This window comes from Solea senegalensis, linkage group LG4 (genome assembly GCF_019176455.1).
Source record: "Solea senegalensis isolate Sse05_10M linkage group LG4, IFAPA_SoseM_1, whole genome shotgun sequence".
Taxonomy (NCBI): Eukaryota; Metazoa; Chordata; class Actinopteri; order Pleuronectiformes; family Soleidae; genus Solea; species Solea senegalensis.
This window is the reverse complement of record NC_058024.1, coordinates 26,761,568-26,789,150: the sequence shown is the minus strand read 5'-3', so window position 1 is coordinate 26,789,150 and position 27,583 is coordinate 26,761,568. Positions and strand designations below refer to the sequence as shown.

The following is a 27,583-nucleotide window of genomic DNA, read 5'->3' as shown; positions in this document are numbered from 1 at the left end:
TTCTGTCGTCCCCGACAACGGCGTGGGACACTGACGTTTACTCAACAACAACAACAACAAAACTGATTTTAGACACTTACTTAAATCTACAATCTCTTAAGATGACTTTTGCCTCTTTTTGTTGCCAATATGCAGCCATTTCTGACTGGAAAGTGAAAGTGAATCAATGATTTTCTCTGTGGGGTTTGGTGTGGGGCACAAACTTGAGTTTTCAGTTGGGAAAGAGATGAGCACGTTCATATTTTGTAAAGATTAGGACAAAATGAAGTTCCACAGTTTAAAATCTGACACTTAACATCAGTCAGACGTGGACTCTCAGGCTGATAACGGTCCCCTTTGCTTTGCTGTCACAAAACAAAGCCGCGTATAAGCCCCGTGTTATCCTGTGCAGCCGTGACCGTGTCGTCTGTCTCGTAGACTCTGGCGGCGGATCTGTTGTGTGTGATATGCGTGTCAGAGGTCAGCTTCTAACCGGCAAATCCCCCCTTTACTCCCATGTAATCCTGAGTCCTGCAGTTTTCCCACCGCTCATCTTATCCCGATGTCTTTCTTTGAGACACATGCGAGGTAGAAGAGCAGTGGCACCGCCTGGGCTCCAACGAGTTTCATAACTGTCCAACGAGTCTCGTGACAGAACCAGAAATAATTACAGATCCTTTATTTTGCTCCGACACAAGTTGTCCTTCGTATGAGACGCCCTCTGACCTCTGACCTGTGCTTTCTCTGATCCTCTGCTGCCCGTCCCTCTGCTCTGACTGAGGTGCATCATTTACCGCCGAGCGTTCACATTTCGGCTGTTTCTCGTAGGTTGTGACCTGCTCGATGCACCTTTTTTGTCTGTAATCACGTGACGACTTTGTGTCCATAAACATGATGAAATGTCATCTCTGGAGTCAGAAACCAAACAAAAACAGCTGAAAACTCACCCACGCAGTTGGACAAACTTTTCAGGACGGTTTATTGACAGAAATTGAATACACACACACGTTTCTACAGTGGCCTGAATGGACAAAATAGTTGCCAAAGGGAGGGTTGTTGTTTTTTTAGTCCCACCATTAGATGTCACACATTACACACTGTCCTTTATTTAATAGTGTGTTTTGTCATCAAACTGAAACTGTGCCAATTTATTAGACAACGTTGGACGTCACCCAACAGTTATTTATCTTTCCATTTTCATGGCAGTGTGTGTGTGTGTGTGCGCAGTGTCCGTAGCGCCGGTGTGTCCGGTGGTGTGTGCGCAGGTGTCCGGTGTGTGCGCGGTGCGTGTATCCGCGGTGTGTGTGTGTGTATGCGGCGTGGTGTGTGTCTCGTGTGTGTCCGTGTGTGCGTGTGCGTGCGTGTGTGTGTGTGTGTGTCCCTCGCAGGTGGTGGGCGGTGTGGTGAGGGGCGGGCGCAAGGCAGGTGTGTGTGTGCGCGCAGTGTGTCCTCGCAGGTACTAGGTGGTAAAGGTAAGGGCGCAGGCGGTCCGGTGGTGGCAAGGTGGTGTCCGTGTTCAAGGCGGTGTGTAAGGGGTGGTCCGCAGGGGTGGGCGTGTGCGCGGTGTGTGTGTGTGCGCTGGGTAGTGTCCGGTGGTGTGTGTGTGTGGCGCGGCGCGCAGGTGTGTCCGCGCGTGTGTGTCTGCTGTGTGTCCGCGGGTGCTGTGGGGTAAGTGTGCGCGCTGGGCGCGGTGTGTGTGTGTGTGCGCAGTGTGTGTGTGTGTGTCCCAGGTGTTCAGGTGGCCAAGGCCCGCTGCAGGTAAAAGTGCGGCGCAGGTGTGTGTGCGCAGGTAACTGGGTGGTGTTCTAGGTGCGCTATAAGGCCCCAAGGTGTGTGTGTCCGTGTGTGCCTGTGTATGTATGTGTGTGTGCATGCATGTGTGTGTGTCCGTGTGTGTGTCAGGCCACATTATTTTACAGAGGGGGTTGAAATGTGGCAAAGCTAAGCTCACTGATGAAGAATGCAGAGGAACACAGCGCAGATCGCCCGACTCAGCACATCTAGTCGGCGTTTACAGGCCTAAACTGCTGACTCACTGTTCGACCTGATGTGCACTGAGGAGAACATCAGTGGAAAGAACACACACACACACACAACTGTACAGCTATTCTTCTTAGGACGGCACATCTTAGCCCTAAACTTCCTTACAATCGAGGTTCAGCCTCATTAGGACCAGGTTTTGGTCTCCATGAGGACTACTGGTCCTGATATCACGCGTGTCCACCGAGTTACGACCAAAATAACCGTCCCTTTTTCCCGGCACGCTTCCCTTGTGGTGTACCAGAGTAATGATTACAGTATGATATGGGCGGAGCTAGACCCACGGCAGTGAGCTGATTGGGCGACAGAAAAGCATCACTCCCTCACGACTGGTGTTTCCTCAACGTCCAAATGTTGAGACAAACAAGCTCAAATCCAACAGAAGAACCAGCTGCTGGATGTCCTCCATTGTTGTCTGTTGCGTTTTTTTTGTGTTGCATTCAGCGCCGTTGTTCCTAGTCTGCGTTGCAGCACATTGGAGTCCCCGCCCACAAAGGAAAGGTGCGGTTCTCAGTCGAAATCAAGTACCGTGCCATGATGAAAACACAGCTTAAGGACACCAGTGTGTTCCGCGCCGACGTTATCGGTGTTTGGATGAGGGAAAAATGAAGAAATTGGTGAAAAATGCGACATATTTACCGTTAAATGAGCCACTACTGCTTCGCTTTGCTTTGAGGAAATGAATTGAAACGGACATCACCTTCACCTTCCTCTGATCCGGAGTCTATTCTCTTACAAAGCTTCAAGACATGTTGAGACAAACGTCCACAAACTGAGCAGTGATTGTTTGTTGTTGGTACGACGTCGCGCTACGTATCGTGCTGACACAGGCGCACATGCCCCGCCTACCACGCGAAGGGCCTGAGTCCGTACCATGATAGAAACACAAGAACACACAAACACTCACTGCATCCCACCTGTGTCAGGACGCTAATGTCACTAATTATGTGTGGAGGGAGCACACGCACACACACACACACACACACACGCACACACGCAAAGCACACACACACACACGCACACGCTACACACACACACACACAATTTACACCACACGCACATCAGCACACACGCATATTGACACACACACACACACACACACTGTAAACGATATGTGCTCCTCTTGTCATTGTGAGATTTTGGCGAGAGGTTGGGAAACCGGATCAGGGAGAAGAACGGCGGCGTCATTGCACACGTTAGTGACAGATGTGGATCAAACTCCACCCACCGAGGACATTAGAAGACACAAAGGACGCCCGTGGTCTCACGAGCCGAGCAGATGGAAGTTAAAAAAGTGCCATCAAAACTATAACAGGCCCAAACTGTGGCAGCGTGTGAGTTCTGGGTTTTCCACACTCCACTGTGGGTTTTCTCATCATCGCCGGAGCTGCGGCCAAACAGTTTACATGTCACTGTGAACGCGCCTCACACCGCCGTCATTATATATCGATCAGTTCCTGCTCGGCGCGCACATGAAAGCGGCTTCTCTGGTCTAAACTAATAATCAGTAAATAAAGAGGCAGATGGTGAGCGGTGTCTTCAGAGTCAAACAGGAGACAAATGACAAGCAGAGGAGACGTAAATACTGCACACTTTGATCTCCACCATAAATAAGCAAGTGGGGAACAACATAACTCTTTAGGACCTGAACACCATGGACCTTGCCTGGACCAGTAGTCCCCAAAACCTGGTCTTAATGAGGCAGAACCTAAGATTTCATTTTGTACATTGTTCTATATTCACATAGCACACTATTTGTTTCTATGTCTATTCTTATGGTATAGAAGGACACGATTATCTTATTATGTTTCTTTTTATTTCTAAAACTGTTTTTGCTCGTGGTTTTTTTTTTTTGCACCAACAACCGACACAAATTCCTTTTATTGTGAAAGCAAATGAACCAGATTCTGATCAATTTGAATTGTTTGAATACGACTAAATCACAATATTTATTTCAAGGCACTTTAAGGCATTAATATTATTAAGGGAGAAGAACAAAAACCCAGCAGTTCATGCAACGAATAAACGCTGACTGAACCAAGAGATGTGCAGCATCTGCATGGGCCGGTTGTGGTGAAAGGAAAGATGGAGAAACCAGGAGCAGATGTAGTTCTAAATCGGTCTTGATAATATTTTATAGTATTAAAATGTCATTTATACAAGCAGTACCTAAGCATGAATTTTTTAAATTTGAATTGTGTTTAGGTTAAGGTTAAGCATTTACTGGTTATGTTTAAAATTAAATTTACAGATAAGGTTTTTTTCTTTTTCTTTTCTTTTAAGTGTCCTTAAAAGAAAAGCTGCACAAACCCGTGTGTTTTTTGTTTTATTTTGTGACGTTTTGGCTGGTCCTCACGTTCTGTCAGCCCTGTAAAGGGTTTTCTGAGGGTAAAGAGTTGGCTTAAGGGTTAGGGTCAGGCACTTATTGTGATGCTTAAGGTAAGGGTAAGGAGCTAGAGAATGAGAACAAGTCACTGCTGCACAAACGTGTGTTTGAAGTCATTATGTCTCAATCTCCAGCTCCCAAGGTCCCAAGTGTTTTGCTCTCGACACTCACACAGGTAGGTGTGTGTGTGTGTGTGTGTGTGTGTGTGTGTGTAAATAAGAGATAGATAGAGAGAGAGAGAGAGAGAGAGAGAGAGCAGGTGTCGTATGCTGACGACTCTTTGTTTAACTGAAGGATGTCCTGAGGCAGGTGTGTGTGTGTGTGTGTGTGAAGCGTTACTTGTAATATTTAATAGCTTGACACCGGAGCCTGAAAGCGTGCCACACACACTTGTGTGTTTTCATTGTCAGACTTTGCTGAGGACAAATCTCATGTTCCATGATTGTCCACTGCAGGACAGGATGGACATGAGTCAGATTCCGGCCATGTGTGTGTGAGTGTGTTTATGCTGTATTTGTTCAAGCTAACACATGACGCACTCGCCTCGGTATTTTCTGACGATTTCCCTGACCTTCTGTTATCGACTCACACAAAAGTTATTTTAATCATTGTCAAATGTTTGCACTCACACCAACGCGTAAAAGTCTACTGGAGGTTAGCAGAGTAGCGTCCGTCGTGGCTACCTACGTAGCAAGTGTTGCACTTTAACAAAAGATTTTTCTACTTAATAAGGAAAACAACCTTTTCCGTGAGCTCTGGTTTCAGATGAAAAACTTGATTTGGTCGCTTAGCGCCGGCGCTGGAATATCTGCTGCTAGCTAAAGCTCGCGCTCTTGGTTGCAAAGTTGAACTTTTCTTAACGTCTACAGAAACAGACCCACAATGCAGTTTGGCAACAGATGACGCTTCTCCATTCAAGATGAATGAGAAAACATTTCACTTGATGCTTTAAACATGTTTACATGAGTTACGTTCTTTAAAAAGACGTAAGTTACGTCCATCCGTTCATTTCCATTAGAAAACAAATAGTGTTGTCGACTAAAACCCGAGTTTTAAAATAAATATGTACAGTAAACATGTTAGTCCAACCAGCAAATAATTATAGAAGCAGATAAACAGAGGAGAGTTTATGCTCAGTCAAACTAAAATAATTTGATATTTTCAAGTTAACGGTTGGTAAGAAGACAAGAGAAACCGAAATAGTTATTGATTTACATAAAGTCATGTGTAGTGTGTTACAGTGTACAGTGTTCCCCAAACTTCCTACATTTTTTATTTTATTGCTATTTTCCTAGTAAAAGAATCTTGGATCTTTTTAAATGATGCCAAACACATGTTATTCAAAACAAACTTCTTTACTAAAAGGTTTGGGAGAATTATGCAAATTTCTTCAAGGGAGCCAAAAAGAAATCTCCTGCGACTCATCTATGGGTCTCGACCCATTCTTTGGGAAACTGTGTCAGTGTGTGTTAAGGTGCAGTTGGAGATAGCTGGTGTTGGTGGTTTATTCTCACTCAGCTCCACCTTTGGCTCCTTTCAGCTGCAGATGCTGTAACTCAGACAAGCTGTTTGTCAAAGACCCTGAATAATGGATGTGTGTGTGTGTGTGTGTGTGTGTGTCCTGGTCATACTTTGTATTGTGTTGCTCCAGATGTTGTGTGACACTTCATTTATATAAAAAAGATAAGAGAGCGTGGACACACGTCGAATCGCAACCGTCGACACTAAAACACGACACTGAATCAGATTTCTAAACTTCCTGCTGTAATAAATTCCATGAAAGATAAAAATGTCTGATATCTCGGCTTAGCTTAGCTTAGCTTAGCTTAGCACGGAAACTGGAAACAGGTGAAAAGCGGGATCTGTTGCTGCTTAGCGATCACTTGGCAAACTCGCAGTGACAGCGAGACTCCGACGTCGATGTCGTTCCTCAGCTGCGAGGAGAAAAGAATCTCACTGTTTCCCCTCTTCCTTCTATTTCTTTCTTTCTTTCTCATCCTTTGTTCTTCGCTCTGTCAATGCGTCGTATTTACTGCGCGCACGTTGAATGCTATTGATTTTCTCTCGGCACAGAGTCGGAGCGAGCCAGCGCTCCTTCTGTTTCTGCTTTAAATGTGGATCGAGTTCATGCTGGAGCCAAACATTCAATCTCTTTTTTTCTTCTTTTAATCAAAATCACAATTTGAGACAATTAGTGTGGAGACAAAGGCTGCGATTCACGTCTATTTTTGACTATTCTAGGTTGTGTTTTTAAGAAAATAGAATGTGTTCACTAAACTGTTCTTATCTTTAAAACCTCAAACTTACATTACAGCAGAGATGAGTTAAGGTTTTTGTGCGTGGGATTTATCAACATAGTGTTAGTGTTTTTTTATTAATTAAAATTCAAATGAAAACAGTTTTTCTGATTTTATGGACCAAACAAGTGGATCATTTATGGTTTATTTAATCAGTTTAATCATCATTTTATATTTAGTCTGTTGTGAATCTGCAGTGTTTGTGGCTGAGGTTCTTGAAATCTGGCAAAAATGGAAAATTAAAGGTCTAGATTAACAAAAATCCAAGGTTGGGGCCAAACTGCATGCGTGAGCATCGAGTCCACGTCGCGTAACGTCTCACTTTTGATTGAAAGTTTTTCACATTGGCGTTGCCAAAGGCAGTGAAAACAATCTCAGTAAATCAGATTCAGTCTAATTTACTACCAAACACATCAATTTCTCAAGTTTCTCTTTCTTTAATTTCAATTTAATTATTGTGTCTGTTCAGCAGACAGATGGAGAATTAGCTCATGGCTAAATCTGGTCTAAATCATCTTCTCTGTTTTTGAACACTTTGTCCCCGATACAAAATACATTTAATAAACAAAGCTGAAAGTATTTGACTATAATTTATTTATACGAATATATATATCTATATATATATAGATATATATATCTATATATATATATATATATATATATATATAAATACACGTGTCTGTCGTGTGTTTGCGTATGTGTCAAAAATATTCTTCATGTGTTCACCGAGCAGAAGTCCTCACTGGTTCAGCTCTGGAGCTAACGATGCGTATTATTAGCTGCCTGATCCTGATTCATGATGTGACAACGACAGACGGGAGAGTGAAGAGGTCCACTTCCCAAACACAATGGACCTGCACTACACACACACACACACACACACACACACACACGCGTCATTTCCTTCTGCCTCAGTGACTGACTGATGCAATTGGGTTTTGGTTAATCGACACCTGTGAGGTTCTGCACATTGTAATGAGGAGAAAGTGTGTGTGTGTGTGTGTGTGTGTGTGTTCTTGTGTTTGTAGGACTTTTTTCTTGCATAAACACTGACCTTATCAGGACCAGTACTCCTCATGTAGACCAAAACCTGGTCCTTATGAGGCACAATCTAATTTCTGAGGAACTGGTTGAGTTTGTTCGTTTGATGGCGCTGCTCCACTGCGGAAAAGCATCAAGAGAGTTTTCCTGACATGTCTCAGATCATTCTTTGTCCCACAGGAGCCATGTAACAAAAACATGCCATGTCTCTGCTCACATGAAAGCCACTGGGGACGTCTGATGACGTAACACAAACTAGGATCTAACTCTTCTAACTCAGGATTGTGAAGGTCAGTGTAGACTGTGATCATAAGAGCGTGCATAGAGTCTGAAGAGTTTCTAGTCAGTAAAGAAGAATCACGCTCTCGTGTCACACTTTGTCACTGGCTTTGTTTTTTTTCTTTTACAGTTGCATAATACCTGAGATGGAAGGTTTAATAATCCAGATTAAGTGTGGCTCTTTTTGCATGGATCACTGATAGTTTTTGTCACCAGAATCAAACAGGAAGCAGCTCCAATTTGAATTGATTATGGAAACATGGCTGCCAGTGGAGACACAAGAGAAAACAGATTATTACCTCAGACCAAACTTCTTCATTGACCAAGTTTTACCGCTCGTCTCTCACTGTGACTCAGTTGTTTTTAATCCTCAGTGGCTGCCATCTGTTGTTTGACCTCCTCCTCCTGTGTGTGTGTGTGTGTGTGTGTGCGTGTGGCGTGTGCGCGTGCGCGTGCGTGCGTGCGCGTGCAGACCATGACAACATGTCAGTCAGGCCTCGCGGTGCAGACGACGAGGCAGTGAACGAGTGAGGGTGTGATTAGCTCAGACCTTGTTGAGGGTTATTAAGGTCGCGGCTCGTGCACATGTGGGACTTATTTGAGTCCAGAGGTTACAGCCTGGCACAGACAGGGAGGAGGGGTCTGGGGGGTCGGGTCAGTGTTGGGTCCACTTGTGAGCATCCGTCATGATCAGGTTTCAGAACCCGAGCGTCTGAGTCAATTCAGGAAGCTGATTGAAATTCAGCTCATGGATGTAAAATCAGAGATTATTACGATAGCTGTTTCTAAAATGACTAAAAAGGATTGGCAATGATCAGGGGTAGAGCGAAATGCCCTCCAACTGAAAGTTTGAGGGATCAATTCTCAGCTCCAGTAGTCTGTATGTTGAGGTTCCCTTAGGTAAGACGTGCTTAACCCCCGTGTTCCTCCTGACGGCAGCGTGTGAATGGATATGAGAGATGTGCATGAATGAATGTATGAGTGAATGAGTGAATGGCAAAATGTATTTCCCTAGAAAGTTTTTGAAAATCGTCCCTAAATACACATGGGTCATTGAAAGTGCTGGGATTGTTTGCAAAGAAAGAAGTTAACTTCAGTGTTCCCACAGGTCCTTGAAAGTTTGTAAATTTGAAAAAATAAATAAAAATCAAGGCTCTTGAACCACTTTGAAAATCACTGATAATAGACATGGTATCCTTGAAAGTGCTTTGTTTTTTTGCAAAGAAACAAGTTAACTTCAGTGTTCCCACGGGTCCTTGAAAGTTTGTAAATTTGAAAAAAAAGAAAAAAATCAAGGCTGACTTGACCGACTTCACCTATAATTGACATGGGTCATTGAAAGTGCTTGAATTTTGTGTGAGAGAGAGAGAAGTGAAGTTGATATTGAGATAAATGTCTTTACGCTGACGTGCACCTCAGGGTTCCCACAGGTCCTTGAAATCCTTGAAACAGGATTTTCTAATTATCTCGGCGTCACATTGAGATGAAAACATATCTTTTTTTGGGGGGACACTTTTGACTCGAGCCAGAGACGTTTGTCAGACTGCTTTTCAGTCGACTCTGAAAGAAAGTTCCCTCTCAGGGATAAAGCGACGTCTCCGATTATTTTCTCTTACTTTGTTAACTCGATGGCAAGTTCTGCTCATCTCAGCAGCTCCACAGGTTCTGGTTGCTTAGCAACGACAGGAGCGTGACCCTGAAGCGCTTGAGATAAAAACAGCTTCTCACATGCGTGTTTAGTTTTTTTCCCGTGTGTGTTTTCATGCATGTTTAGGTGCCGCATGCATGTGGACATTACATTACATTGTTACATCACATGTTACATTACATTACATTATTACATCACATGTCATTTAGCAGACGCTTTTATCCAAAGCGTCTTACAATAAGTGCATTTAAACATTTGGGTACAAATAAGAGCTAGAAGTAAGTAAGAGCTTCAAGTAGATCAAACTATGACTCGGACAGTGAACAGTCTTGAGTTCTGCGAGTGCGTCTGCGATCCTCTCAGTGAGGCGGGCTGGGGTGTAGGTTTTGAAATGTGCAGCCAGCGCCGACGTCTCAACATATATTACAGTATCTTAGGGTTACTTTGTACAGAGTCAGGTCAGGACCTCACAATATTACAGAGAGAAACCCAACAGTTCCCACAATGAGCAACAGCAGAGCGAGGAGAGAAAAAAAGTCCCCTTTTATCAGGAAGAAAGCCTTTTTCTCTGCAATGGAAGTTAAACCTGGTCCCTTTCTGGAATATAAACAATCTTAACCAACAGAGGGAGTCTATAATTCTGGCAGTCTCACATCATTTGCTGCTCTGTAATTGCACTTGAAGTCTTTTAATAACATACAAACCCAAAAGTGGGATTATATGGTCGCTACATTTTGAGAAATAAGCGCATTGGCTCGCTTTCTAAAGGGTTTAATGGGAATATTGGTCGACCGCTTTCATGTCTTTATAGTAAATGTGATACTGGGACCGACAGAACGTCAGGAAGAGTGGCACAAAAAGCTCAAAAACCAATGCAAACATCATAAATTCCACCCACAACAACCTGTAAAACTCGCACATTATCACATCATATCTTGTTTACTTACTAAAAAATGATTATATACATGTTTTTACGAGGGTTATGTGGCGATTTAATGATTTAATGGCAGGGCGCAGTTGTTTTCCCGGGGTCTTGCTGTCAGACAACGGGCAGAGACTCCAGGAAGATGTTGTGGAGGTGGATGTTATTACTTTTGGACAAAGCCTGTTGGAGTTTTCCCCCGTTTCCAGCCCGAGCCAGAAGGTTTTCACTTTGACTTTGAGGCTCCGCTCCTCAGTGAGACGCTGGGAGGGTTGAAAGTGGGGTGTGGAGGGATTTGGCGCGAGGTCACAGTCAACATACTGTATGTGTTTGGATTTTTCTCCTGGTATTCTTCAGATTAAAACGATGAATCACACGTTTTACAAGCCAGAATCGCCTCTTTATGATATTAGTTGAAATCATCTTCTCGCTCAGATGTTTCACAATCTTCTCATGTAGAGAACAATATTTCAAGGATGATTAAGTGTCTTGACCCCAGTTTGATGAATGTGAATCATAACCAGAGCAACATTTCTGCATATGTCAGAGATGTTTCCCAGTCGTCATCGTTTGTCCAAGTCTGTGTTTGAAAATGATGTTGCGTTTCATTTGTTGTCGGAACTCCAAGAATTTCCAGGAACGGACATTTTCATCTACGGGAACTTCTCAACTAGAACATGGTGAACTTGCAAAAAAGAGCTTGTTGAAGATCTACCATCAAGAGTTGTTGCGTTCTAAGAAGCTGGTAAAAGTTCCCATTATTCGTCTCAAAGACCTTTTGGTATCAGTCCGTTTGACAGTTACCTGGAAGTGATCAAGACCGGTCAATTCGACAGACTCGACGCAGAACACTCAGTGAATTGGAGAAGAACCCGAGAATAACAGCGAAAAAGAGTTCTGTGCTCTGTGAATTATGAATTATGACAGAAATGGCAGCCTGTGTGATCGCGGTCTCATCGAGACTGAGTGCGAATCTGAGTCTGGAAAGGGTGAAGTCGCCAACGACCAACGAATGTCAATAAAAATGTTCCCAATCGGATAAATCTACAACCAGTCCGACCAATGTCTGGATGACGTATGCAGAGCGACGGAAAACATGTCAACAAACATCCTTGTTGTAGTTTTCTTGTGATGGCGATCTAGTAAGGGTGTGGCAAGAGAGGATGAGGAGGATCTATGAAGTCATGGAAAACGACGTGACTGATACCAAACCAGGTCCCAAAAAACGATTCATATGGTGACTTGGGTCACAGTCGTCTGCCATCTTTAAACCGTAACACGGCTGTAGATGCTGCCTCCATATCGAGTGTAAATGGTCATGACATGGTTTGAATGTGATAATGGTTTGAGCCATGTGCTGCAGTCTTGACTTTCATCCGCCGCAGCGATCAATCATCTTTTCATCAACGTGTTGGACGATCATCAGAAACACCAAGTGGAAGAATCCAAGCCCGGTCTGATGGGTTGCAGTGGCCCTTTTTTCTCTTTTTAATTTTGTCATCCATATGAATTCAATTCAGCTCAAAGGTTTTAGTCATTTAAAATTCCGATCCATCATGCAATGCAATCAGAGAGGTGCCTCCAGCAGATGTGGCCCCCACAGAGTCCTGATCTCAACATCATGTCGTCGGTCTGGGAGACGCTGAGGACGGCACCGGGGACACAGAGACACAAAGACTTCATACATAGCGTCTTATTTATTTCAGTGTGTTTTTCTTTCTTCTTCAAACATAAACTATAAACTATAACTTATACAAAAGTGACAACCAAAGCAGACAGAGTTGAGACGGAGGACTGGAACTCATCACAGAAGCAGAACATGACACAGATCAACGCTCCAATAAGAGCACAACAGTCCACCTGGAGACAAGAAACTGAGGTCAATTAAAGCTGACGGGCTGCTCTGTGGCTGGGGAGCTTTGCTCAACACTGCCCCATGCCGGGATTGAACCAGCGACCATGAGGTTACAAAGCACCGTTCCTTTCCTCTTGGTCATGGGTAAGAAGCAGTTCCTGCGTGTGATCTAATAATGACAACAACGTATGATCACATGACAGCACGTCGCTAAAAGTCGTGTAGCGCGAACTTGTTTACCGTTACAGCCATCGGCCTCTTTTGGCGCTTTTCCACCACACAGTTCGAGCACGACTCGACTCAACTCTTTGCTTTTCCATCAGTGATAGTACCTGTACCTGGTGTTTTCTTGTTTTTTTTACTTCCTGCTCTGACGAGGTTCCAAGCGACCTGAGCCGATACTAAAATGTGACGTCGACAGACTGTTGGCCACCGATTGGTCAGAGGGTGTCGTCACTGGAAGAGTCATGAGTGCGACATCTGACGCAGGAATCAAAGCCAACAGTGTTGAACTGTAGATCGGTGAAAAAGACTTCACTGAAAGTCTTTTACATTAACGTTAATCTCTAAAACGTCGATATTTACCAGAGTCTGGTGAGAGCCGGCGACCGTGAGCCAAATCATGACCCAACTGACTCTAATGATTCAGTTACACCATAAAACAACTGCTTTACAAGCCACTAGTTTGTGTGTTTGTGTCGCAAACAAAAGTCATGACAGTTTCACGCAGCCATTGCTATGACGACCCCGCCCACTTTGAGGAGGAGCTAAATACACCAGACTCCTCTGTTAAATATGGAGATTTTAGACATTTCCTTTGCTAAATGTCACATGTTTTCAGTCAGTTTTAAGTCTTTAAGTGAGCTACAGTTCAGCTTGATGCTGGTGTCGTACGTCGCATTCATGACTCTTCCGGCGACGACACTCTCTGACCACTCAGTGGACGTCACGTTACCAGGTACCAGGTACTGTCACTGTGCCCGGTCACCGAGTCGCGGTGTAGTGGAGGAGCGACCATATGTCCAGTCAGTTTCTCTGGAGACTTCACTTTAGTCCAGATACAGAGTTGATTCACTTTTTCTCTCTCTCTCTCAAATGTGACATCTGTCTCTTTTTTTTACACCCACACTTGCATCATCATCATCATCATCATCATCATCATCATGGCAACTTCAGAGCTTCTCTGAAATTTTCTGACGGCCTTTGTTGCGTGAGTCATCCCATTTATTTTCTTTGCTGCTATTTTCTCTCTGAATTGCGACGACAGCAGCAGCAGCAGCATCATCAGCAGCAGCAGCAGCAGCATCAGCAGCAGCAGCATCACCACTTGATTCCTGTGAGGAGACTGTTTTCAGCTCCTTGATAGAAAGAAAAGGTTGGGGCAGAGTTGTGGAGGCGTGAGTAAAGCGAGGTGCTCTTCCTGTGTCTCTGTGTGTGGGATGTGGACTTTTAGCTGTTGACAGCTTCTCTTTCACAAATTCTTGTGAGTATGTTTATTTTTTTAATAAGTTTAGAAAACAGAGGTTAAAGTTAACATGTTTCCACTTTCAAAAACAGGACGTCCTGCAGTGGCGTCCCACCTGGTTTGGACATTAATGTTTTCTCTTTCTGAGGACATGTAATCTGTGGTGGTTTAATCTGAGGTGATGTAATCTGTGGTGGTTTAATCTGAGGTGACGTAATCTGTGGTGGTTTAATCTGAGGATATGTAATCTGTGGTGGTTTAATCTGAGGTGACGTAATCTGTGGTGGTTTAATCTGAGGATATGTAATCTGTGGTAGTTTATTCCAAGGTGCTGTAATCTGGTGGTTTAATCTAAGGTGATGTATTCTGTGGTGGTAAAATTAATTTGTAACTTTAATTTATAATTTATTGTATTATCTCCTCGTAAGAAAAAAAAGAAAAAAATAGGAATTATAAATCAGTATAATCTGTTTTTAAATTAAGTATATTTTAGTTCAATTTAAAACTTCAATGTGTGTGATTTCTTGTTAAATATAATTCAATTGTGACTCAATTTGACTTTTGAGTGTATTGACTTTTATAATCTAACTTAATCTCATTTTAATTGTTGATCATTCGGAATGTATTCTTACTCGCAACAATGTCAAATAATCTCGTCTTTAATCCTCATTAATATTTTATTTTATTATACTTGTCAATCAAACACTGTGGACAAAGTTAACTCAGAAATATGACATATAGGCGATATAAGGTTTTTAGAATGTGAGACTGTGAGAGAATGTGTCCTCTCGTCCTCTCGTTACTGGAAATGAAACAGCTTCTCTTACCCCAAAAATAAACTTATTAACTGTGACCTATTTTCACATTTAAATCACATGCAATTCAAATTCTTTTCACTTGGAAAAAAGTTTAATTTGTTTAATCTCGTGTAAAATAGTCTTGCTCGTTAAATTTCAGTGCCCGTTTGCTGAATCAGCCAAGTGAAAAATGGAAATCAGAGAAGATCAAAGACTTCAAAGAGTGTCTGGAAAAATAATGTTTCGGTTTTGACGGTTGATCAACAACGTCCAATGTGTCCTCATTAGCAGACCTGAATGCTAATGCTAATAATGCTAACAAGATCAAGAAAAAAGAGAGAAAACTAAAAATAAACACAAATGGAAAAAAAAACCCTGATCAAATAATTATAAACTAAATATTTTGTTTTCTTTTTCTTTCTTAGCTTTGTCTTTCTTTCTAGTTGTAGCCAGCAAAAAAATGTCCTGCCTCTGCTTCTTGTCAGACTTGAGGTGGTTTCATCTGAGATTATGTAATCTGAGGTGGTTTCATCTGAGGTGATGTAGTGAATAAACTGAAGATCTCTGTGAAAAACAAACAGAAATCTTATTAGAATTAAATCGAATAAAGTATTCCCCTCCTCGCCTGAGGTGGCGCTGCGTCAGGGATAGTATGAAGGCTTTTGTTTTTACCGTGTGTGATTATGAGGAACCAGCCTGAAACGTGGCAAAAACACATTCACTGAAGTCTAATAAAATCTCCACCTGCTGAAGTCTATGATGTCATCAAATTGTTTTTATTGCTTTATAAACATCTTACTCTCCTGCACCAAAGCTCATAGGGAAAATCAGTGAAATGAAAAGTGATGTTTTGTGACTTCTGTGTTTGAAATGATTAGTTCGCACTCACATAAGTGACACGAGTTGAGGAAATGTTGCAGCAGTGGACCAACAGCTCCTGTGTCCCCGTGAGCTAAAAATGCTGATTTTCTCTGGACTTTGGTGCAGGAGAGTAAACGGTTTACAAACTTCAGTTTCCCCTCAAATAAAAGTTGTCTAACAGCGAGATAATATTTGTGTGACATCATAGACATAACAACCCTGAACCATCACTATTAACCCTTCCCCTGTCAGCATTAAGCTAGCTGTCCAAGTCTTTGTTCTTCTTTTACTGAATCAAACGCTGAGCTGATGCCGTTTCCCCGGTAACAGACGGATGAAACTGTATCTGTTTTTTCCATTGTTTCCATTTTAAATGCGTCTGTCGCCGAGCGCCCAGTGAAGGCCCGTGACGACGCATAATTGATGCCTTTCATGTCAGCGCCCCGCGTGTCACATACAGTACATGTCGGGCCCGTGGGTTGTTAATATACAGCGAGCGCTGATTTAAAACAACATGTCACACTCTTTCATTCTCACTCATCATCCATTATTCATTGATTCATCCCGTTGAGGTTGGGTGTTAAGAGCTTCCATGTATGGATTCATCGTTTATGGGATGAACTTAGTGAAGGAGGCAGCGTGGATCCAGCGCTCCTGTGAGCCGTGATGTAAAATCCCTGATTTTCTCTCTGGGGTTTGGTGTGGAGGAGCGAGCCGTTTACAAAGCAACACAAACTTCAGCCTCCTGTTGGTTTAACGGTGAATAACTCATATTTAATATCTAAAAAATAAAAATAAACCCTATAAATAACCCTGAACATTAATAGAACGTGAATCTATTGTCTTATTAGAATATGAGGATGGGCCTCTCGCTTTAAAAAAACCAAAACAATCTCTATAATTAAACCTCTCATACTGTGTTTATTCATTTTTTATTCTTCGTCAGTGTATAGCAGTGTTTTCCAAAGTAGGGGTCGGGACCCATAGATGGCTCTTGGGAGATTTTATTTGGGTCAAGTTATATCAAGATTTATGTGTTTAAGTTTTAAATAACGTGCATGAAATGAACTTGTCATGAATTTACCGAGATGATTTGTTTACTAATTCAAATTTGTGTTATTTATTACACATTAGTGGCCACTTTGTGCACAAATTTAACGATTTATATTGTATTATTTAGGTCACAATCATCCATCGTGTACAGTGCACAGTGCAGCTGGATTCCATGCATTTTTATTCACTGTCTAATTTGGAATCTAATTACGCGGCGTGCATGTTAACGCCAGACGTGCAGGGGGTCATTTGTCTCGCCCATTGAGTGAGTTCGTCTTTAACCGCCGCGGTGGCTGTGCGTAGCTGTGCGTAGCTGTGCGTAGCTGCGCGGTCAGCGAGGCCCCTGCCTCCTCTGCGGTGACTGATGACTCTCCGCTCGGCACCAACTAATCATAATGAGCCCATCTGACAAGCTTTTACGGCGCCATTCAGGCCTGAAAACAAAAGAACAATGGCTCGTCCGTCAGTGGGGGCGGAGAAAATTTACCTCAAATCACTTTAGTGTTTCTCAGACGCAGACAGGAGCGAGTTCATCTCCCTGCCAGAAGAAATATTATAGATTGAGGGGGAGAAAGAGTTTTTAAATGTATCACGATTTCACTTATTTTTCCTTTAACACCTCTGTATGTTTTGGAAGCATTTGGAAGTTCTCTTCCTCGCATTAGAACCACGGTTTCTCAAACTGTGGTGTGCGAGCTTCCTCTCGTGGCAAAAATGAAATAATAATCATCAAAGTCACTTTATCTCGTCTCGTATCTGCGTCTTAATATCAGATTATAAAATGTTGGAGAACCTCTGTGTTAGAACATAGAAAGTGGTGAATAAATATTTTTAATTTTACGCTGATTATTTACAGAAAAAAGCTCATTATATTGCAGTAAAATCACAATCATTGTCTCAAAAATTGCTATTAAATTATGTTTCCCATGTGATTTATGTGAGCTTGGACTGTAGCGTGGAGGGCTGCGACTAATCTGATTATTCAATTATTCGCTATTCATGTTCATTTCTAATTAACAGTGGTCATTTTACCACTGACTTTTAATTACAGAACCAACCATGAGACTATGTTACTCTGTTATTTGCTGTAGTTTTGGTTAAACCAGAGACTCACCGGTCTCCAGTCTCTTAAGAATAGGATAACGACTTTATTGATCCCTTTGGGGGATCAACGGGTAGGGGACGTATCAGATATGCTACAGATGCTACACTTGATCTTAGCCAAAAGGCCGAGAAGTGTTTTTAACTGCTGCTCTGCTGACCGCTCATTTAATGGCTTTGTGTCACTTCAATAAATCACACGATGATGCAGATGAACTTAGTGAAGGAGGCAGCGGTGGATCGAGCGCTCGTGTGAGCCGTGATGTAAAATCACTGGTTTTCTCTATGGGTTTGGTGTAGAGGAGCGAACCGTTTACAAACTTCAGCTTCATGTTGGTCTAACGTTGAGATACAGCTATATTGTATGCAGTTAGTGTAAACTATGGGATATATATTGATTGACAAGCATTGTCGAGCATTGCCGTTACTCAACATGGCTTAAACATTGCAAACAACTTTTAATAATCAAGGATTATGACGCCTGTTGGGCTCTGACTTTCAAACGCCTCATCGTTCCTTTGTTCCTCCTTATTTTCCCTCCCCTCGTTCCGAGAGAGAGAGAGAGAGAGAGAGAGAGAGAGAGAGAGGGGTTGTATGATGTATGACATCTGTTTGACTGGAAATGGGTTGTGTGCGTCCCCCGTGGCACAGGGGGAAACGCATCTCTGGTATCTCCTTCATTCATTGTGCATCTGGAGGGAAGACAGACAGACAGACAGACACACAGACAGACAGACAGACAGACAGGGAGGGAGATTGAAGTCATTCACCGATGAAGCGTCTTCTGAAAAGCATCAGCAATCGCTGACCTGGAAAGGACGCAGACAATAAAAGGATGAGGGAGAAAAAGAGGGAAAGTGCAGCCGTAAAGACGAAGGGAAACACTGAACCTCATTAAAGTGACAGGCTGATGCCAGAGAAGCTCATTGCCCTGTTTCCATGAAAGTGATAAACCGTCCTTAAACTCTCTTCTTCCTCCCGTTTCCACATCGACACCCACTGATAAATGGAGGAGCGAGACACTTTCACAGCTCTCTGTTAAATCCACTTAAGAGGAAGGATTTCCTCTGTCATCAGTTGTTTGACCCCCCGTCCTGTTTAACTCGCAGTATTCTGTTAAATGTTAAGTCAGAACACAGAGGACGTTCGTGCCGTGAAAGAAAGACAGAAAGAGAGGATCACTGATGGGGGACGAGGGACGAGGCTGATTTATGACATCTGGAACTGGATCGTGTTGGAGGAGAATTCAAGGAAGAAGAAGAAGAGTATTTGAAAACGTTCTTCCTCACTCAGACCGGACTTGTTTTTATAGTTTCGGTCGTGATTTTTATGACTCTTGATGCACTCGTGACAGTAATTGCTCAGATGTGTAGGACCACGGTGACGCGGATAAACTCGCATGAAAATGGTCAAGATTTCTGACCAATTTATGTTGAAGTAGGATCTTGTTGCCTGTAAGCAGAAGAAAACACGCTGTGGAAAACAATGTTTTTGGAGATGGGCGTCGACTCATATGGAGCAGCTTAGTGTTAGATCTGCTAAAAACATGGAAAACGAGGAAACAAGGAAACGTAATATTTGATATGTATAAGTAACTTTAAGATACTGTCTCGTTTAAAGTGGAAAAAAATATTCAAATAGAATGTTTTTAGGAAGGTGGCATTTCTGCCGCTAGGATCAAATTAGTAACGTTTTTTTAAAGGAACTTTTAAGGGTTAAAACTTCTGCATGAATTCACGTTACACTGACATCCTCCCTTTGTTTTGTTGCACACACACATACACACACACATGCTGTGTTTCCAAATTAAAAAGTGATGAGCTGTTGCTGGTGTCATCTCATTTTCTATTTCATTTCCTAAAGTTAAACCCTCTCTTAAGCTCCACCCTCACCCCTGAGATCTCATCCTTAAACAGTGTCTGCATTATGCATGGAGCAGAAAGTGTATCATAGTAGGTATGAAATATGCATGAGCCCCTGTGTTATGATTCCCCCCCCACCCCCCCATTCATTCTGCCCAAAGGAAGGAACCACTGTGTGTTGTCTGGTTGTGTTAATAAAGGCCAGGATCAATGAAAAGTGTGTGTGTGTGTGTGTGTGTGTGTGTGTGTGTTATTTTCAGGCAGCAGAAATGAGAGGCGACAGATAGATTTGCAGAACGGATGGTGGCGTCAGAGCGAGGTACGGTGTGAGACAGGGAGAGAAAATGGCTTTGGACTCAAAAGGTCGAGATTGAAAAGAAAAAGACAGGAGAGCAGTGTGGGGGAAAAAGAAGATGGAGAACGGGAAAAACAAGGGGCGGATTATCATCAAACAGAAGGGAGACTGTCAATAGAAGCAATATCCGACTGATTGATTGATTGTGTCACATAGAGCAGATCCCTGGAGACCGCGTGTGTGTGTGTTGGGACAGCGTGGGGGTCTCGGGGCCTCAGCTGTCGCGGGGCCACGCGCCCGTTCTGGAAACACTCCAGCGAACTCATATTGTGAAGCCGCACTCATTACCACAAATGGATGGCCTCCATTTTGTGCTTTATTCCTGTTCTCAGCCGATGATTGTATTTGTTTGGGCACATGTGAGAGGAAGGCGATGGTTTTTTAATGACGCCAGAGACCAGAGAGGTTCGCCTGTGCTGTGTTGCACTTGGAAGTGGTTAGCCCCTCCCCCCCGTGCGCGCGCTCAGAGGTCTGGAGAGGGAAAGGACTCGTTGTTAGGATTCACATGGCACAGGCATGAGGGTTTCAGCCACAGTTCATCAACGTGTCTGCGCTGATAAACAAAGGCGGATACAGATGTCCTTTTAAGGACTCCAAACCCAAACCAAAGCCTGATCCAGAACCAATTAATGCGAAACCCAATCTTAACCGAACCACATTTCAAACCGTAGCCCTAAAGGTAACCAGTTCATCCAGAAATGCCTCATTAGGTCCAGGTTTTGATCTCCAGGGGTTAGAGTACTGGTCATGACAAGGTCAGTGTTTATGACAGAAAAGGCCCTGATGAGGTGAGAACTACAAGAACACACACACACACAGATAACACAAACTCAACCCTTTTATGGAGATATTTGAAATCTGTGGTCGGATCATGAATTCATCATGACTGTGTGTGTGCGTGTGTGTGTGTGTGTGTGTGTGTTCACCACATGACACACACAGAGAATGAAGGTCAGGGTTCGTCCAGGTCATGGTCTAATCAGACAGGGCTGCACAAATGTGTGTGTGTGTGTGTGTGTGTGTGTGTGTGTGTGTGTGTGTGTGTGTGTGTGTGTGTTTTAATGTGTGAGTAAATACGTGGCAGATGGTGTGTGTGTGTGTGTGTGTGTGTGTGTGTGTGTGTGTGACTTCACGACTCCTGCAGAGGAATTCTCGGAAGACGCTCGTTGGTGATTCTGACTAATATCTGACGTCTGACTCAGCAGGTGATCACCTCCATCAAGGAGGTTCAGTTGTCATGTGCGTGGGTTTTATCTGTAAGTTTGTCCTTCTGTTTGCAACTTCCTGTCTCCAGTGTTTTGGTGACGGGTAGATGATCACCCACGTAAGGTTCTCTGTCATTTTTATTTAAGAATCTATCAACTGAAGACATCACAAAATTACACAAGTTGCTGTATTTACTACACAATAATGAGCCGGACACAATGTTTGGTTCCCAGATAGTTCTGGGAACGTTGCCTTTTAGTTGTGTGGAAGTTCCCCTAGCGTTACTTTTCTACAACTTTCATACAACTTGTAGAGCAGCGGTCCCCAACCTTTTTTGCACCATGGACCGGTTTAATGTCAGACAACATTTTCAGGACTGGCCTTTAATGTGTGGCAGATGAATACAACAAAATAAAATGATACGACCGGCATAAAAAGTGGTATTATCTGAATATAATAACAAACATGAATCTACAGTGTATGCAAATTTATTAGCAGCATCCTCGTAACATCACGCTAACGATACTGCACAGAGCGCAGCCGTGCGTCAACGGCATGTGCACCAGTTGGGGGAAAAATGGCAGAGTCCATCGAACAGTTTCGGATGCTGCCAAAGGACAAATGTGAAGTCCCGCCTGTTAATTGTGCAGCAGCCAGGCCAGGTTTTCCTGGAGTTGCCAGCTTCAGGCCAGACCAGGGTTTCCTGGAGTGTTACTAGCTTCAGGCCAGACCAGGGTTTCCTGGAGTGTTATTATCTTCAGGCCAGGCCAGGGTTTCCTGGAGTGTTATTATCTTCAGGCCAGGCCAGGGTTTCCTGGGTGCCAGGCCAGCTGGGTTGCCAGCTTCAGGCCAGACCAGGGTTTCCTGGAGTGTTACTAGCTTCAGGCCAGACCAGGGTTTCCTGGAGTGTTACTAGCTTCAGGCCAGACCAGGGTTTCCTGGAGTGTTACTAGCTTCAGGCCAGACCAGGTTTTCCTGGAGTGTTACTAGCTTCAGCCCAGACCAGGGTTTCCTGGAGTGTTACTAGCTTCAGGCCAGACCAGGGTTTCCTGGAGTGAATTTTTGTGAGTTGTACGTATGTTTTTAAAAGAGGGAAAATTCAATGAATGATGAATTCCAAACGTTAAATGATGAGCAAGAATATTTATATAATACATAATGAATAAATCCAGGTTAAAATATACATAAAGAGGACTTTAAATACTATAATAAAATAAGGGATAAATTAGGAATAACAGTGGCTCAGGGATAGGTCCCTGTGGTACACCACAGGGATGTAATAATGTGTTGTGAGGCTGTAAACTCAGCCAACCTTTGATTCAGAAGCATCTGTTGTTTACTTGGTTACCAGGATTTGGTTTTCTGGGGAATTTTCAGTTTATTCAAAAATGATCTTTGGTGATAAATTGCTCTCCACTTTCTTCCCTCAAATTATGAACAAACTAACAAGTGACTTCTTTTAAGGCACGTTTCATTCATGAGTGGATAATTGATGAATTTATTCATGTCATATATACTTGACCCCGGTATCGTCCCCCACATTCTGTGTAGAAACACATGTGTTCTCCTGATATCTGTGTCCTCACTGTAACTCTCCCTCCCTTCATCATCACATGACCGTGTGGGAGGAAAAAAATCTGCTGTAATTCTGCTGAAGTTTCTGCAGTGAGTGAGTGAGTGAGTGAGTGAGTGTTTATCAGCAGGTCGACAGCTGCTGTTGACTTTATTCTGCTTTGAGTGACGCCTCTGAAATCCACTGAGAACCAGTGATTAGCTTGTGTGAACTCTGTTCGAGGTGAACTGGTCAGTTAATAATGACATGGAGATAAACTGCTGTGGTGTGTGTGTGTAAGTTCTTGTATGTGTGGCTTTGTGAGGACCAAAGAAATCGTATAAACCATACGGAGGGAGGAGAGTTTGGCTGGTCCTCACTTCTTTAAAGGGCCTTTTGTGGAGTTAGGACCTAGTTTTTGGGTCAGGGTTAAGGTTAGGCACTTAGTTGTGATGGTTAAGGTAAGGGTAAGGGGTTGGAAATGCATCATGTCTATTACAGTCCTCACTATGAATGAATGTGTGTTTACACAGTCAAATTATGGGGACTTGTCTTCCTTATGGGGACAAAATTCAAGTCCCCATAACAGAAATGAATACATTTTAAAATGAAGACATGTTTTAAATAGGTTAAGGTTAGGGTTAAGATTAGGATTAGGATTAGGCCAGTAGTAATTATGGCTAAAGTGTGTGTTTTTACCTGGTATTCCTTTATGTTGTGGGGACCTACATCTCTTTACACAGTCACATTATGAGGAAATCAAGTCCCCATCACATCAAAGTGAAGACAATGTTTGAAGATGTTTTACAGTTAGGCTGAGGTTAAGGTCAGGGTCAGGGTCAGGGTTAGGATAAGGATTAGGACAGTAGTAATGATGGTTCAGGTTGGATTAGGTCTCCAGGAAATGAATGTACAGTAAGTAAATGTCCTCTAAAGTCATGGAGACCAGTGTGTGTGTGTGTGTGTGTGTGCTGCAGGTGCGGTGCGTGTGTGTGTGTGTGTGTGTGTGTGTGTGTGTGTGTGTGTGTGTAAGGCCCATGTCCACTCCAGCAGAGTTTAGATCCTCTGAGAGAACGAGGGAAAGAGATTGAAAGTTCTCTTTCTGCCTGCCTTGAGCTCATTCCCCAGGTGCTTGTGTGTGTCAGTGTGTGTGTCTGTGTGTGTGTCAGTGTGTGTGTGTCTGTGTGTAGTGATGCCTCCTCACTGTTAGCAGGAATTTTCATTGGCAAGTGAAACAGGTGGACGCTGTGAAATCCAAGCTTTCCTCTAAATCCAAGGATTTGCTTTTACGAGCTCTTTGAGGACAACGTTAACTCTGCCAGGATTCTCTCTCTCCCTCTCTCTCTGTCTCACTCTCTCTCTGTCTCTCTCTCTCTCTCTCTCTCACTATGTGTGTGTGTGTGTGTGTGTGTGTGTGTGTGCATCTTTGAGATGTCTTCAGGACCTTTTCTGGAATAAACACTAACCTTGTCAGGACCAGTAGTCCTCGTTAAGACCAAAACCTGGTCTTGATTATAAGACAGAATCTGCTGATTGTTTTAATTGTTTCATCAATTAAATTTAATCTGGATTATAACGTGAGGATAAGGTTCATATGGTTACATTTGGGTCAGACAATTATTCTTTGTGAGTCCAAAAAAGACACAAAACACACGTTTTATCAATTTAAAAAAAACAACAATCTTTCCATTCCGACATAATTTGCGATGCATCTATGACCACAAGGTGGCAGCAGCAAGCATTTATTTCATGGGCTTGGTGTGTGCATTTGCAGAAGTGGGGAAATGTATTATTGAGGTTTCTTGAATGCATCTTGAAGCGACTCCTCTGAGCTCTAGCTTGAGGCCCGCCACATCGTATTAAGTTACTATGACTATTTCAGCATTATTTCTTTATGAATAGATACATCTTAAATCATATGTATACTCATATTGAGAAAATATTGACTGTTTTTATTTGGAAATCAATTATCAAAATAGTTAAACTAGTTCATTCCAGTTGTTTCCATCCTCCTCCTCTTTTCTTCTCGACGTGAAGCACAAACGGATCGGAAACAGCTGTGAAGATTATTGACCTTTCTGGTTATCTGCGGTGCAATGACTCAAAGTTGTTTTATTTGGCCTGGGCTGGAGAAAGAAAGAAAGAATCCCCCAGAGTTCACGCACGCCATCGCTTTAGCTGTAGGAACTCGTGTGCGTCTCTGTCCACGGTGTTACCCACGTGCAGTGGAGTCCACAGGTTCTGCGGTCAGAGCGGGTGAAACCTCCGTCTCTTCATCCGCCTCTGTTTTCAGTCACTCCATCACACAGACCCTTCATTCTCTTCTCTCCATCCTCAAAGCACAAATGTTTCAATCTGTCTTCTGTTCTTCCGTCTCTCTCTCTCTCTACACTTTTCTTCCTCTCTCTTTCCAAACTGTTCTTCTTGGCCGAAGCTCAAGCTCGTGGTCTTCGTCCTCGCCGCTCGCTCTCATCACCCGTCACGCTGTGTGAGGGAGGAACGCAGCCCAGCGTATGAGAGCGAGGGGGAACTGAGACGAGGAGCCGCGTGTGGACACACCGGGTCACCAGACAAATTCCAGAGCTTCTTGTGGCGTCACGTGACGTCATGTGACGAGCTTTGACGATTGTACACATTTCACGACACAGAGGCTGCGTTTGGTTTTTATTAGCGATTGATTTATTTGAGATTTCAGCGTCTTAAAAGTGACTATTTTTAGGTTGGTTTTTTTGCTCCATATGAAAAAGAAATCATTGACATTTGAGAGTGTCATTATTTCAAAGTCTGGCAGTCGTCAATCTATAGTTTCTGGCATTTTTGTGTTTCCATCATGACACAGGACTTTAAAGTCCTGGGTCAGGCTCGTGATTCCAATGAGAATAGAACCTTTACTTGGTGGGCGTGGCCTGGGCTGTGCCCAATGACCACATAGCGTTATCTCATACCAGAATACGACACAACAGACAACAATGGAGGTTGGAGTTGGAGTTGTTGTTGTTGTTGTTGTTGTTGTTGTTTTGTCCTGGCAGCTCGTGGTTACTCATCCATGCACATGATAAAGTGAAAGTGAATCTCTTACATACACATAAACTCACCAGCCTCTTTATTAGGGAACACTATTGAAGTATAAATAAATGACTTTAGAAAGAAATTATTCAAACTAAATCAATCTTGATTTTGGACAGACTAAGACATTACACAACGATGAACAGGTCCTGACATTTTGTTTCAGAAACAGCTGGTTTGAGGTTCGGTTCAGGGCTAGTGGTGCAATGGATAACGCGTCTGACTACGGATCAGAAATGAGTTGCCGCAGTATCGTTTATGTCGATATCAGCCTCTCTTTCGTCAGCACTGTGACCGCCCCTGCTCTGCTACTGTATACACACAAACACTCCCTCAGTCAGCTCTGATAGTTTTGCTTGACACAGCCTGTTTTCAGATAAATGGCAAACAAACAATGTTACACCGTTTCTGCTCACAACGAACAAACAGAGGCAGAATAATAACAACAAAGGTTACGCACTGCAGCTTTAATCACATGACAGCAACTCAATGTCTTTTTATTCTTGTCGATGATCAAACCAAGGATGAGAATGAGGAAGAAAAGGTTGTGATTTTAAACTGTCATTTTTACAGAGAAAGTTCTGAAAAAGAGGAAAAATATCCAGTGAACAGCAGTTTCTCTGGTAGAAAACACCTTATTGATGTCAAAGGTCACAGGAGAATGACTCAACAACAGTGTCTCAGCACAACACGTCAAATCTCGAAGCAGACTTGGTGTCCCCTCATTATACTTAAATCAGTGTCATGTGTACCTAATAAAATGACTAATGAGTGTATACTTGCACATTTAAGGAAAACTACATTTGAAGCTATGTTTTTGGTGTTTTTCCTACATTAAATAAATGTGTAAGAAATAACCTTTTTAACATGTTCCTGTTCCTGTACCTTTTGACTGTCAGAGAGGCTGCAAAGTCAATTCAATCAAAAACTCATTTATACTTTATTTATACTATACCAAATGTATAAAAGGGTATTAATGCACTTATTTATTTTTAAAATGTTGAAAAAAGAGAAAATCCTCCGTAGAAAAGTTCTTTTTTTTATTACCGCTGCACATTTTATTTGTGAATTTGACCACATGGACAATCATTGTTCATACATTTCTGTACATAGTGTCATAAAGGGACATTGTTTCGTGTGTGTGTGTGTGTGTGTGTGTGAAATCAAACTAAAGAGCACAGTGATGAGGAAACTACAGAATCTGCTGAGTGTCACAGAGTCAGCTTGTGTTTTTTCGGACACCTCGGCTCTGTTCCTCGTCTCCCTCGTCCCTCTCGTCTCCCTCTCGTCCCTCTCGTCTCCCTCATCCCTCTCCTCTCGTCTCCCTCTCGTCCCTCTCGTCTCCCTCATCCCTCTCGTCTCCCTCGTCCTCTAGTCTCCCTCGTCCCTCTGGGTCCCTCTCGTCCCTCTCGTCCCTCTCGTCCCTCTCGTCCCCCTCTTCACGCTCTCTGTGGGACCATGGGATTGATTGATAACTTCATTTGTTCCTGAGAGGAAGTGAGGCATCAGAACATGACTGAGGGATGAGGGTGGGAGTGTGTTTTCTCCCCCCTCCTCCTTCACACACGTCTTGTTTTGGAACAGTGACGGATGGCCTCATTTTTGAAAAAGCATTAGGTCGGTGATTAGGAAAGTGAGGTGTGAGGGCTTTTTGACACAAGGGAGCTCTTACTTTCAATCAGCTGATGCCTCTGCAATTCTCTAGCTTTTTCTTTTTCCCTCCTGTTTACCCACGTTTTCATGTACGTGGAAAAAAACACGCAACAAACTACAGTATTTAAGAAAAAAACGAGTTTGTTATCATTCAAAATGAAAAAC

At 43.0% G+C, this 27,583-nt stretch overlaps 1 pseudogene; it reads right to left on the bottom strand.

Moving 5' to 3' along the window:
• Positions 1-17,688: 17,688 nt before the first annotated feature.
• Positions 17,689-17,864, bottom strand: LOC122768859 (annotated as a pseudogene).
• Between the last annotated feature and the right edge of the window lie 9,719 nt (positions 17,865-27,583).